The sequence below is a fragment of the Cervus elaphus genome, chromosome 33, assembly GCF_910594005.1.
Source record: "Cervus elaphus chromosome 33, mCerEla1.1, whole genome shotgun sequence".
NCBI classification, from domain to species: Eukaryota; Metazoa; Chordata; class Mammalia; order Artiodactyla; family Cervidae; genus Cervus; species Cervus elaphus.
In genome coordinates, this window is record NC_057847.1 from 28,285,630 (window position 1) to 28,300,168 (window position 14,539).

The window sequence follows — 14,539 nt, forward strand, 5'->3', positions numbered from 1 at the left end:
CCACCCAAGGGACAGTCGTCCTAGCTGCCTTCTTTTCCATCGCCTTCAACCAAGTACTTTTGATTCTGTTATCTATCCCCTCTTCATATCCCACCCCCCCCCCCAAGTAATTTAGGGCCTCACCATTTTTTCACATTATTATGTTAAGTAGCCTTCTCTCTGCCTGCCTTAAATACTTTCAATTCCAACCCTCCACACTGCTGCCAGAGTGATTTTTCTAAAGCACAAATCTGTCATTTCCCTATTAAATCTTTCAGTGGCTTCCAGTCACCCAGAGCAGAATTTCTCAAACCTAAGTAGATACCTAGGATTTTCTATGGTGAACTTAAAATATGTTCAGTACCTTAGATAGATGCAAATATAAAACTGTATATAAACTCCTTATGTTGTATCTTATGAACAACTATAATGCTCAAACAGTTGTACATTAAATGAAGCAAAACTATGAAACAATGCTTATTCATTGATGCTGGTGAGACTGTTTGCCCGACCTGCCATGCTTCACTGGTCTGGGGGCATAAATTCCTTACAGAAAGACCTGCCCTTACTGCCCTTGGCTAAGAGATTACCCAGTGACTTCACCTCTTTTCTTTATTTAAACCACTGTAAAAACCTTCCTTTGTTCCTTGTGTCAAGATTTCATTTGACCTTCACTTGACAGACATCACTTACATAAAATAGTCTCCATGTCTCTCATTAACCTGTGCCAATGACAAATAGTCCTACTTGTTAGCCAGTGCAGTGCTAAACACAAACGTGATTTGAAATCTTGTGACAGTAATCAATCAAAGGGATGATCCAGAGTATCCTTTTGTTCAAAAAAATTTTGTTTAGATTTTTATCAAATTGAAAAAATAAAAAGTATCCCTAGGGAAATATCATCTTGAGACTACATGTACCAATCCCTCAAGGTCTGTATAGGTGCTTTATAGGACAAAGTCTGTAAGTCTCAGTGTAGTATACAGGGCACTCTGTTATCTGCATCTTGCCCACATTTTCAGCCTCAGCTTTGCCCATCCTTCACATTTGCTCCTGTGGTTCTGACATGTTTCCTCCTTGCTCACGCCAGGGTCCCTTTACATTTAAATTTTTCCTTATCTGGAGCTCCCTTCCTCTCCTCTTATCCATTTATCTCAAGACACATGTCAGGTATCTCAGTTCCTCTCAGACACTTTTCCTGACCCTTCCATCTTAGTGGCCTCTTCTCTCATGTTTCTCTGCATTCACTGGCTGTGGCACTATATTAGAATTGTTTGTCTGTCTTCCCAACATTTGTTTAGAGAGGTCCATTCATTCAACATCCATATGCATTAACCACATTTTAGGCACTGTGCTATGGATGCATATGTATGTTGAATGAATGTTAGTCACTCAGTCGTGTCCAACTCTTTGTGACCCCATTGACTGCAGTCCACCAGGCTCCTCTGTCCATGGGATTCTCTAGGCAAGAATACTGGAGTGGGTTGCCATTTCCTTCTCCAGGGGACCTTCCCAACCCAGGGATCGAACCCAGATCTTCTACTGCAGGCAGTTTCTTTACCGTTTGAGCTACCAGGGAAGCCCATGTTGAATGAATGGGCTCTTCTAAAAACAATGTAGGTATAGATTCTATTATCATTAACTAATAAAAAGCAGAGACATTATTTTGCCAACAAAGGTCCATCTGGTCAAGGCTATGGTTTTTCCAGTGGTCACGTATGGATGTGAGAGTTGGACTGTGAAGAAAGCTGAGCGCCGAAAAATTGATGCTTTTGAACTGTGGTGTTGGAGAAGACTCTTGAGAGTCCCTTGGAGTGCAAGGAGATCCAACCAGTCCATCCTGAAGGAGATAAGTCCTGGGTGTTCATTGGAAGGACTGATGTTGAAGCTGAAACTCCAGTACTTTGGCCACCTCATGCGAAGAGTTGACTTGTTGGAAAAGACCCTGATGCTGGGAGGGATTGGGGGCAGGAGGAGAAGGGGACGACAGAGGATGAGATGGCTGGATGGCATCACCGACTCGATGGACATGGGTTTGGGTAGACTCTGGGAGTTGGTGATGGACAGGGAGGCCTGGCGTGCTGTGCGATTCATGGGGTCTCAAAGAGTCGGACACGACCAAGTGACTGAACTGAACTGAACTGAAGTACTTTTAACATAGAATTATATTTAGTCTTTATCCTTTAAATGTAGGAAACCACAATATTAGTAAGAAGAAATGATGTTTTATTCGCTGAATTGTGTCTGCCTTTTTTGCAACCCCAAGGACTAGCCCACCAGCCTCCACTGTCTATGGGATTTCCCAGGCAAGAATACTGGAATAGGTTGCCATTTCCTTCTCCAAGGGATCTTCCTGACCCAGGGATTGAACCTGTGTCCCTGCATTGCAGACGGATTCTTTACACTGAGCCAACAGGGAGACCCAGCCAATAAGAAGAAATAATTTTTTAAAAAACTTTTATCCCTAACAGTTCTCCCTATAAAGTGGATATTTTCTTGTTGAAGGTAAAATGGCATAAACCCCTAGCTTAAGATTAGGAAATGACTTCTCTTAATTTGGGGCATAGAACAAACATTAATTCTTTTTTTTTTTATTCTGTGTCTATATGATGCTTTGAGAATACTTAACCATCCTTGCCATGATACTTTCAAGATGAAGAAGAGGCAATAAGAGTTCAGAAGTTAATAAAATGCTTTTTGTTCATATATTTTGTTTAAAGAGGGATAACAGAATAAATATATAAAGCACTCTGGTTATTAAACCTAAACATTTGCTCAGAGACAAAAAAATTTGAACCAAGGCCACAAGAGGTCATTCATTCAACATGTAATTATTTTCATCTACAATGTGCTGGGAACTATTCTGGCATAGGGTTTAACTGGTCAGAGAACAAGATCCTCACATGTCCAGGGAGATAGACAGTAAATAGATTTTAAAAATATTTTCAGGTAGTGATAAAGTACTGTGAAGAAGATAAAACAGGGGGATGTGCTTGATAGTGAATGGTCGGGAGCCCTGCTGTACCCAGAATGGTCAGGAAAGGCCTTTCTGCAGAGTGGAGTTTTGAACTGAGCCTGAAATAAGGATGAGGCAATCTGCACAGAACTACAGTTAGAGTAGTTCAGGCAGAGGGATGTTCCAAAGCAGGGTCCCCAGGGCAATAACAACGTTGGATTATTCTAAAACTATCGTAAGGCTAGTATGCCTTGTCGGGAGTAAGGAGTTTTGGATTTTATTCTGTGGTGAAGGGAAGCCATAGGACGCTCTGAAGAAGGAAAGTAGCATAATCTAATTTGTTTTAATAAGATCATTGTGGCTATAGTGTAGAGAATAGACTGCAGTGGCAAGAGAATGGAAACAAGGAGATGGTGGCTGTTGCACTGGTCCAGATAAAAGATGGTAAATGAACTAGAGTGGTAGGAGGAGATGGAAAGAAGGGAACAGATTCAGGATATATTTATATTAAAAGTAGAATTGACAGGACTTCTGATGATTTGAATATTAAAGGTATTAAATAAAAAATATTAAAGATATTAAATAAAAAGTCAAGTTCAGTTCAGTTCACTCACTCAGTCATGTCCGACTCTTTGCAACCCCATGGACTGCAGCATGCCAGGCCTCCCTGTCCATCACCAACTCCTAGAGCTTGCTCAAACTCATGTCCATTGAGTTGGTGATGCCATCCAACCATCTCATTCTCTGTTGTCCCCTTCTCCTGCCTTCAGTATTTCCCAGCATCAGGGTCTTTTCCAGTGAGTCAGTTCTTCACATCAAGTGGCCAGAGTATTGGAGTTTCAGCTTCAGCAAGCAGAACCACAAGCATCCCAAACTCCCAAGAAAAAATGGAAAGCAGGGAAATACTTGATGTGCTGTCAATGAAGGAAACAAAGATTTTATTAACTTAACACATTAGCATTATAGACATTAATGCTGGAGAATGTTAGGATCTGTTCTATGGCTGGGGCATGTGGAAAGAGAGGAACAAAATCAAGCCAGAAATAGACAGGGGTCAGAGCTTGTTGGTCCATGGCAACGTGATGGAAAAAAATCTCTGTAGAGTGATGTGATATTCCCTTTAAGAGATAGTTGTGTACAGCATCAGGGCAAGAGTGAAGCAGACCAGTTAGCACGTTAATTGTGTAGTTTGGGTGAGAGTGAATCATTTTTGGAAATTTATTTTGAAATTAATTGAGGCTTTTAACTTTAAATTTGGTTTTTATTTTTCTCTGTATATTTTAATGATATAGTTGTACATAGTACAAATTGTAGTACAAATATGTGGTACATTCATTCATATGCAAAATCCAGAAAGATTTAGGTTTAAAGGATCCGCTGTCTATGGGATTTCCCAGGCAAGAATACTGGAATAGGTTGCCATTTCCTTCTCCAAGGGATCTTCCTGACCCAGGGATTGAACCTGTGTCCCCTGCATTGCAGACGGATTCTTTACACTGAGCCAACAGGGAGACCTTTGGCTTTCAAACACTGAAGTTTGAAAGCTATTTATTTTAAAAAGTATTTTACTTATTAAAAAGAATATGTATAGCTAAGATGGCATAACATATAAATAATAAATAAAGTGAATACCCAGGTAACTATTATTAACCTTAATAAGACAGAACATTACCTAAAATTTTGACATCTATGTGCCAATCCTGGTTCTTGGATTCCTCTTTTCTCTTAATATAAATAAAACATTAAGGTTTGAATGTTTTTGAGCATCATGTAAATTGAATCATACTGCATATATGTACTCTTATACAGGTTGTCTTTTTTTTTTTTTTCAATATTATACTTGACAAAGTACCTGTTGGTTAATTTCATTTATTTTTACCAATATATAGTAGTTCATTGTGTGAATTTTCTACAGTTTATTTATCCATTTTCTATTGGCCGGGCTTTTGCTTCTTTTGGGCTTTTTATTCCTAGAAAAGTGCTGCTATAGACCTTAAACCTGTCTTTTGGTACACACATTCATTTTCTATTGCTATGTAGCAAATTACCCCAAACTAAGCACCTTAACTAACACCCATTTATTGTCTTCTTTTTTTTTCCTCATAACACCGATAACTACTTGTCAGTATCATTTATCGAAGGGGGTCCTCATTTCTCCACAGATCTGTAGTGCTAACTCTGTTTATCAAGTTTACATTCATAGTCTATTTTTAGGCTCTATTTTCTGGTCTGTTTTTCTATCCCCAGGCTAATGAATACCTGACCACTTTTAGGCTTTCGAGCTAGTAGAGCAAGACCTCTACTTTATTGTTTTTCTTTAGGAGGGTGTTACTTAGGTTTTTTTTTTTTTCTTGCCATTTGCACTTGCCCTTTCATATACATTTTTAAATCCATTTACGTTCTACAGAAACCTTATTGAAATTTTGGTTGGGATGACATTAAATCTACCTGTCAATTTGAGGAGAACTGACATCTTTACCATATATCAAATTATCCTATCTCTGAAAACAGTATATCTCTCCATTTATTTGGATCTTTTTTAATGTCTTAGCTCAGTTGGTAAAGAATCCGCCTGCAATGCAGGATACCCCGGTTCAATTCCTGGGTCAGGATGATCCCCTGGAGAAAGGAAAGGCTACCCACTCCAGTATTATTGGGCTTCCCTTGTGGCTCAGCTAGTAAAGAATCTGCCTGCAACGTGGGAGACCTGGGTTCGCTTCCTGGGTTGGGAAGATCCCCTGGAGAAGGGAAAGGCTACCCACTCCAGTGTTCTGGCCTGGAGAATTCCATGGGACTGTATAGTCCATGGGGTAACAAAGAGTCGGACACGACTGAGTGACTTTCACTAATGAAATTTTATAATATTTTTTTACTGCATAATTTGCAGCTTTCTAAGTACAGTGTATTTTTGGTCAAAATTGTAAATGGTATATTTTTAAGTTTAGGTTTTCTAACTATATTTTTGATAGTATATAAACATGCAGTTGTCTGTATATTGATCTTATATTTAGCAACATTGTTTTTGTATATTGATCTTTTGCTTGCCAATGTTTATCTTTAATAGCAATAATTGTTATTTGTAAGGTTTGGGGGATTTTTCTACATAGCCAATCATGTCCTCTGGAAACTGACAGTTTTGTTAACTTCCTTCTCAATTCTTTTACCTTCTTTCCTCTTTTTTTTCTTTTTTTTTTTTTTGCTGTGTTGGCCAGGACCTCCAGTGCAGTGTTGAATAGAACCAGTGATAGTGGACCTCTTTGTCTTATTCATGTTTATAAATGGAATACTTCTAATATTTCACCATTAAGGATGACATCAGAGGGTTTCGATAGCTACCTTTTGTCAGGTTAATGAAATTCTCATCCATTCCATATTTGCTAAAAGTCTTGTTCATTTTATTTTTAAATATGAATGGGTATTGAATTTTGTCAAAAACTTTCTCTGTAACTGCTGAGGTGATGATATAGTGTTTTCCTGTAGTCTGATAATGTGGTAATCACATAAATATATTTTCTAATGTCAAACCAAAGTTGGGTTTAGATAAGTTTTTGTGATGTATTTTGTTTTTTAAACACTGTGGGAGTTGGTCAACTACTGGCTTCATTGCTCTCTTGGCTCCTTGGACCTTTGCTGGCTCTGAGGGTTTCTCTTTCTATCTAGCTGGTTTACTGGTGTATCTAATGTACTTGTCCAGCCTTTTAGGAATATTTAATAGCAGAAAGATTTTGGAGGTATCAGGTTCACCAAATTACCAGAACTAGAATTCCACTTCCTCATATTTTTAATGTAAAAAGCTTCCATTAATGTAAAATGTGATCACCTACCACCATTTCAGTCTTCCGTTCTTGACTCTGTGCACAGTCATGCCCCTCCTTGCTGAAAACAAGGAAGGGGAATCGTACGGTAGAAAGAGCCTGACATCGAGGGTCAGATGGCACAAGTTGCAGCACCAGCAGCATCAGTTACTGAAGTCTTGACCAAGCCACTTACTCTCTCTGAATATCCTTCAGTCATCTGCTAAGTGGAAACAGGATTGAAGTGAGAATCGCATTATTTATAAACATGAACACACTGTTGTAGAGAGTTTAGGGAGGAGAAGGTGTTGATTAAGTAGCACAGAGGGTTTTTCAGGGTGGAGATTGCGTGTGACACTGTGATGGTACATCCATAACACCACGCTTTTCTTTCTTCCAGTTGTGCCGCACATGGCTTGCAGGATCTTAGTTCCTCAATTAGGAACTGAACCTGTGCCCCCTGCCGTGGGAGTGTGGCGTCTGAACTAGTGGACAGCCAGGGAAGTCCCACACTATGCATTTAGTAAAACTCATATAGCTTAACAGTGAGCTTCCCTGGTAGTTCAGCAGTAAAGAATACACCTGCCACTGCAGGAGATGCAGGTTCGATCCCTGGATTGGAAAGATCTCTTAGAGAGGGAAATGGCTACCCACTCCAGTGTTCTTGCCTGGAGAATTCCACAGACAGGAGCCTGGCAGGCTACAGCCCATAGGATCACAAAAGAGTCGGACATGACGTAGCAATTAAACAGCAACAACAACATAGCCTTATAACACAAAGAGTAGAATTTAATATATGCAAAATTTTAAAAACAAGAGGAAGAGGGGGTTCCAGGATATAACGCATACTGAGACAAAAGAATCTAGCGGTATAACAAAAGTATGCAGTGACCTCACTGAAAGGGGTCAGGGAAAGTTGCTGACCTAAGTGACGTTGAGGCTGCGAGACTAAAAGCAGTAGGAACTGCATAAGTACTGTCCTCTAGTCGATAAAAGGTTCCCACAGATACGGGTTAATAATTCTGAAACTACTTCACATGTGTACTGGAATTGAACAATTAATAACTGCCTGGTGGATGATGGCAGCCAGATTTCTTACTGTTGGTGTAGGAGATTGTGGACAACCAAGAGTGGAAGGCTAGTATGATCAGGTGGTAATGGATTAGAGTTGGAGACATAAGTATAAACTCTACTTTAGCTTAACTGTAGATACAGATGGATATACATGGAAACATTTGTAGATAAAGATATTTGTGTATGCATGGTGTAGTATACACACACATATTTCCTTGCTTTGTCACTTGAGAGGGCCCAGAAGTGAGGACAACCTAATAGCAAAGAGCACACCCAATGCCCAGACCATTCTCTAATAAAAGTAACAAACATCCTTTAGAGAAATGGCTGATTCTAGGACTGGGTCAAGGAATATACAGGAGTCTACAACATCTTGTAGTGCCAGAAAGTAAGGAAGTGCTCAAAAACACACTGATGAGAATGTGTCAAAAGGATATAGGAGGCAACTGAAAGAGGTTTTTCATGGCCACAGCAGGAAAGTTTGAACAGCAAAATCAAATAGTATTGGGTTATAACCCAAAGTTTAAAGTAAATATCTGTGAGTCCATACTGATACAAACAAGTGGTTGAATTAAATGGGAAGAAGAAACAAATCTGTGCAAAAAAATTCCAAATAACTTCTGTAGACACTCCACCCTTAAGAAGGCAGAGCATAACTCTCTCCTCCTTAAAGGTTGGCTGTGCATAGTAACTTCCTGCCTAAGAGTATGGTGTGGAAAGTGGGGGACGTGACTTTACAGTAGAAACCTGTCAGTCACTAACTCACCACTTTATCAAGGTTAACATCAGCAGTGGTAAGTCATGTTCATATCATGTACCCTTGATATGATGTGATAAGAATGACATTTTTTCCTCCCTAAAGCCTGTCACCTCAGTCTAATCGTGAGGAAAAGCATCTGATGATGTTTTTCTAAAGATAACTGGGAGGCATTCTAAAGATAACTGATCAATACTTCTCAAAACTGTCAAGGTCTTCAAAAACAAAGTGTGAGAAACTTTAGAGCCAACGAGGAGCCTAAGGAGACCTGATGACGAAGTGTTGTGTGGTGTCGTGGATGGTAACCCGAAAGAGAAAAAGGATGTTAGGGTAAAATGAAGGAAATCTGAATAAGTTATGAACTTAAGTTCATAATTATATGTTAATATTGACTTGTTAATGGTAACAAATACACTATACTAATGTAAGAGTTTAATAATAGGGGAAACTATGTCAGCTATATGGGAATTCTTTGTACTATCTGCAACTTTTCTGTAAATCGAAAACCATTCTAAAATTGAAAGTTTACTTTAAAAATGCAGCACTGACCACCACTGAATAGAGGCCACATTGCCTTAGTGGTTAAGAAGATGAGCTCAGGTACCAGTCTGCCTGGGTTCAGATCTCAGTCTCACTACTCATTAGCTATGTGAACCTGGTTACCCTAATTAACTAGAATTACTTAATCTCTATGTGCCTCAATTTACTTATCTGTTAGATTCTTCAGAGGACTGAGTGAGTTAATGTATGTAAAGCACTTAGAGTAATGCCATACACATTCAGCACTATGTAATTGTTTGAGTGTATTTATTAATATCATTACTTCTTTACTTTTCATTTTGGGGGATTTCTGATTATAGCTGAATTTCACTGATTATCCATCAGCATACTGAGTTTTAGCTTGGCATTCTGACAAAACATTATTCATAGTTTGTGTGTAAGGGGGAAATCATCAAGATGGTAAGATTCCTTATTAAAATATCCATTTCCCTTGTTAAACTGGTGTTCTTTACAAAGCACTGCCTACAGCACAAACTCCTTAGATTTAGGCTTCAGCAGCTAAAATTTTGGTAATATTTGAAACAAAATGGAATGAATGTATTATAGAAACATGTTTTTAGGCCTTTTACTTCTCTGCCTAGAATACATATGAACCCTTCAGAAAACCCATTGTAGATCAGCAGTTCAGGTAGAATAGAGTTTTGAGTAGAACATAGAATTTGGAATCAGGAGACCAACTTGGAGTGTGGGTTCTTGTAGCTGTGTGATCAAGGCAGCTCATTAATCCCTTTGAGCCTCTAGTCCCATCTGTAAAACAATAATAACAGGAATGCGTCCTGCCTTCCTCCCTAGCGTATAGATTTGTTGTAAGGATTAGGTGTGAAAATGAATGTGAGGGCTTCTGTAAGTTGTAAAACCTGTACAAGTATTATTTGTTATAATAATCTCAGGTTTTCAACCAGAGTTCAACTCTAATGGAGCTTGATAGTCATATTAAGTGTTGGCAGTCATCTATATACCTTTACTTACTTATTATGTAGTAAACTGAAGTCATTTGATTTTAAAATGCTTTAGATGGTATATTTTCTCACAGGACTTTAGTTTTTGTGATGTTTTTCTTTGGCCTAACAAAGGAAGGCATTATTTTAATCTGGAGTTGTCTCTTTAAGGTGGCAGTTTGAGGAAATGATTTCCAAACTCTTCACTGAAATTGCCTATATAGAGAACACAAAAGTGTGTCCCTGTAATTTAGGAAGTTGTCTCCTCCAGATAGAGACCTTCTTGTCCTGATGTGGAGCTGACCAGTAGAGGGTGCACGAGCTTTCCCAGAAGCTAGGCTGGGCAGACCTGACTGGAGCCATCTGTGTGATGATTAACAAGTACTATAAATGAAAAGGTTCTAGCACATCAGAAACACAGTTACCAAATGGAAAGAGACAGCAGCCATAATGTCACACAGCAATGTAGGAAGTACCTGCCCTAGTTGGTGAATAGGAAGTTTCTGGATAATTGGAATTTGATATTCTAAGGTGGGTTATTTGTCTGATTGGCACCTCCTCCTGCTACTGTTTGTCATTTCAGAACTTCTTTCTCTTTCCAGGTTCTTTGCCTCACCCTCTCAGCATCTGTAATTATCTGCCTCACCTGGTCTAAAAAGTTGGGGTTTTTAAAAAGTAACCTTTCCCTGGACTTCTTTGACCCTAAGGTATTTGGGTCCTGAATCCAGTCAGCTATAGCATCCTGTCAGGGTCCCTCTGACCAAACTCTTACAGATTCCATAGCATCTTTTCCTCCATGGAAATGGGTGACCGTCAGAAAATTTGTTAACTTTTTAGTGTTACTTCACTGCCCGTATCATCTTTTCTCCTCTTCCTTCCCAAACGTGGATAGTACATAGAATGTATATACTTGAAAGTGAAAGTGAAAGTTGCTCAGTTGTGTCTGACTTTTTGCAACCCCATGGACTGTATAGTCCGTGGAATTCTCCAGGCCAGAATAATGGAGTAGGTAGCCTTTCCCTTCTCCTGGGGATCTTCCCAACCCAGTGATCGAACCCAGGTCTCCTGCATTGCAGGCGGATTCTTTACCAACTGAGCTATTAGGGAAGGCCGTGTATATACGTAATGGTTTTAAAAATAATTTTTTATTCTGATTATAAAAGTACTTTGAGTTTTCTTGAAAAGAATATTTAGACACATTAGGAAAATGTAAGGATATCCTTGAACCTTTGAATCAGAGGAAACTCCTGTAAACTCTTCCAGACTTTTTCTGTGCATACATATGTGTATGTGTTGGTGTGCATATGTGTGTATACATATATATATACACACTGATTAATATATATATATTAATTTTTTAAAGAGGTTATACCATAGGTACTTTTTTGTACCTTTTTCAATTCATTTCAGTTGCTCAGTCATGTCCGACTCTTTGCGACCCCATGAATCTTGTACCTTTTTAGCCCTACCTAATAAGTCATGGACTTCTTTCTATATCAACAAATTTAGGTTTTTACCAACATTTTAAGTAACTACATAGTCGGTCCTCTAAAGATGAGTATTTGGATTGTTTGCAACTTTGCAGTATAATGCTGTGATAAATCCTTAATATATTCTTCTGATTATATTCTTAAGATATATTTCTAGAAGTAGAGTGTCTATCAGATTTCTTATTTAAAAATGTTCATGTATTGCCACAGTTCTCTCAGGAAAGGTCTCTTGGGGTAGTCTCCCTGACAATGTTTGAGGATGCTTTTTACTGCATGCTACTGATCACCACATTTTACCTTTGCCAGAATGATAGTGAATAACACATTGCACCATTTTTTAAAAATTGGTGAACTTTCCACTCTCCACGTCACCCCAGAAAATTAAGGCAGTAGTTCTCAAGTTTTTTGGTCACAGGACCCCTTGACACTCTGAAAAAGTATAGAGGACCTCCAAGAGCTTTTGTTTATGTGGATCATGGTTATCGTTATTTACTGTATTAGAAATTAAACCTAAGAAAAAATGTAAATATTTAAGTCATTTTAAAATAGCAATAATAAGCCTGTTGCATATTAGCATGAATACCCTTTTTATTAAAAGTACCTATTTTTTTCAAAAGAAAAAAATTAGAAGAGTAGCATGGTTTTATATTTTTGCAAATCTTAATGTATCGCTTAAAAGAAGATGATTAGATTCTTATATTTGCTTTTGCATTAAGTCTGTTATGTTGTTCTGGTTGATATATATGAAGGAAAGCTGATCTCACACAGATCTATAATTTTCTAGTTAAGAAAGGAGTGCTTGAATAGTCTATTCAGATAAGTATGAAGAATCTCCCTTGATCCTATACTGATCCCAGTAAGTGGTAGTTTCTTAAATGTTAATTGCAATATAATATTTGAAATCATACCTGTGCATTTTTTTAATACTGTTACATTAAAATCCATGGTCTACCTTGCACTTTGAATCCTTTACCCATGCATGTTTTTGTGACATCATATGTTGGCCATCTGGAAAATACTGGTTCACTGAGTTGTGCAGGTCTTCCAAATGTTGACACGTTTCATTATACAACATTAAAAATACTTTATTCTCATAAGAACAGTGTTTAAGTGTCAGTAAGCTCTTAAGCTCACAGTGGTGGACATAGGGTTTACAAAATTCTAATTTTTGCTTGAAAGTTTGAATTGTATCAGTGGCAACAAATGCTGTCCATTGTTTTCTTGACAGGCTTACTTTGTTTCTGAGAAAATACATTTTTAAAGTAAAAATGGTGTTCCACGAAAACAGTCTTTATTGCTTCTTCAAGGATATGCTTAAGTAAAATTGGCCTTTTGGGTTTTTCTCTTCAAATGTGTGGTTGGTGAAGAAGGCATGACCTCCCCTAAAGTTTGGTGCTGTTCCCTTGATTCTGACCAAGGTACTAGCGGTTTTATCTACCATTGCCTACACACTGTTAGTGCAAATGTCACCACAGTAAAAAATGCAAATAACATGTTGATGGTATTATGAAAATATTTCTGACTTTTTGCAGACCCCCTTAAAGTGTCTTGGGAGCCACAGGGATCTGAGGACCACATTCTGAGAACCTCTGGTCTAAGGTACTAGTCATAGGAACTCTTTCTCTTACCAGAGACTGATTTAGAGATAGTCTGTGATCCAATCCTGGCCAGTGAAATCTGAGAGCAAGTCTATTGAAGAGCTTGTGAGAAGGTTTCTTCATTGCTAAAGAGACATAAGAAAGAGATGGTCCTTTTCTTCCTGTGCATATTGTCATGCCAGTGTGATGCCTGGAACCACTGCAACTATTTTGTAATTGACAAAGCCAACCAGCCTTAGAATGAAGGTGATGCCGTTTAGAGCAAGATGGAGAAATGACATGAACCTGGGTCCTTGATGATATTATAGAACTGAAGCCATACCGAGAACTTGCCCAACCTCTGGACTTACAGTTAAGAGAGAGAATATTCTCTTATTATTTGAGCCAGTTTGAATAGTGTCTTCTGTTACTTGCAGTCAAAAGCATCCCTAGAAGGTATTAATATTTATGAGTGATGAACATTTTTAAGTGTCAAAAATTAACATTTTTAGTGGCCATTTGCATTTCTTTTGTGAATGCTTACTGATGGTATTAGCACATTTTCTACAGAGGTCATTTTTAATTATTTTCTAAACATTCCTTACATATTAATCATATTAACACATTATAACATTTTGTATTTACATCCACTAATGTCTTGCATAGTATGTCATTCTTATAAGCAATCAGTCTTTTTTCTTTTACACTTTATGTTGGCTTTGGTATCATGTTTAAAAGAGTCTTTTCTACCCCACTTTTTAGTAAGTGTTCACATATTTTTTCTAGGTCTATTAAAAAGTATTTTTACATTGAAAACTTTAATTCATCTGGAATTGATTTTGGTATTAGATGGAGTAAGGATGTAACTTTATTTTTTCTAAATGTGTGGGTGTGTGTGTTAGTCACTCAGTTGTGACTGACTCTTTGTGATCCCATGGACTGTAGCCCACCAGTCTCCTCTGTCCATGGGGCTTCCCAGGCTAGGATACTGGAAGTGGGTAGCCATTTGCTTCTCCAAAGGATCTTCCTGGTTCAATCCCTCAGTCTCCTGAATTGCAAGCAGATTCTTTACCATCTGAGTCACCAGGGAAGCCCAGGTAGCCCCTTTTCTTAATGCACTTCTTTGAATAGGCCAACCTTAACCTACTGATTTGAAAACTAACTTTATTACAAATGGAATTCTTGTATATAGGGACAGGGAAGCCTGGCGTTCTGCAGTCCATGGGGTCTGAGAGAGTCAGACATGACTTGGCAACTGAACCACAAATTCTGGCTCGTTTTTGGACTTTCTGATCTCTTCCACTGCTTTGACTGTGTATCCTGGCACTGTAGACATGGCCAGGCCATTTTGCTTTGTAGAGTTTTGTAGTGTCTGAAAGGACAAGGACTCCTCCCATCCTCCTTAACCCTACC

General features: G+C 38.4%; 1 protein-coding gene across 3 annotated transcripts in view; it reads left to right on the forward strand.

Moving 5' to 3' along the window:
• Positions 1-14,539, forward strand: part of METTL8 (methyltransferase 8, methylcytidine) — an 80,483-nt gene that overhangs the window by 1,108 nt on the left and 64,836 nt on the right. The window contains exon 1 of one of the 3 annotated variants that reach the window (XM_043894322.1): positions 10,245-10,590. The exons of the other annotated variants lie outside the window; for them this stretch is intronic. The gene's annotated coding sequence lies outside the window, so the exon portion shown is untranslated. Of the gene's footprint in view, positions 1-10,244; positions 10,591-14,539 lie in introns of those variants that run through there. 3 annotated transcript variants of the gene reach the window in all.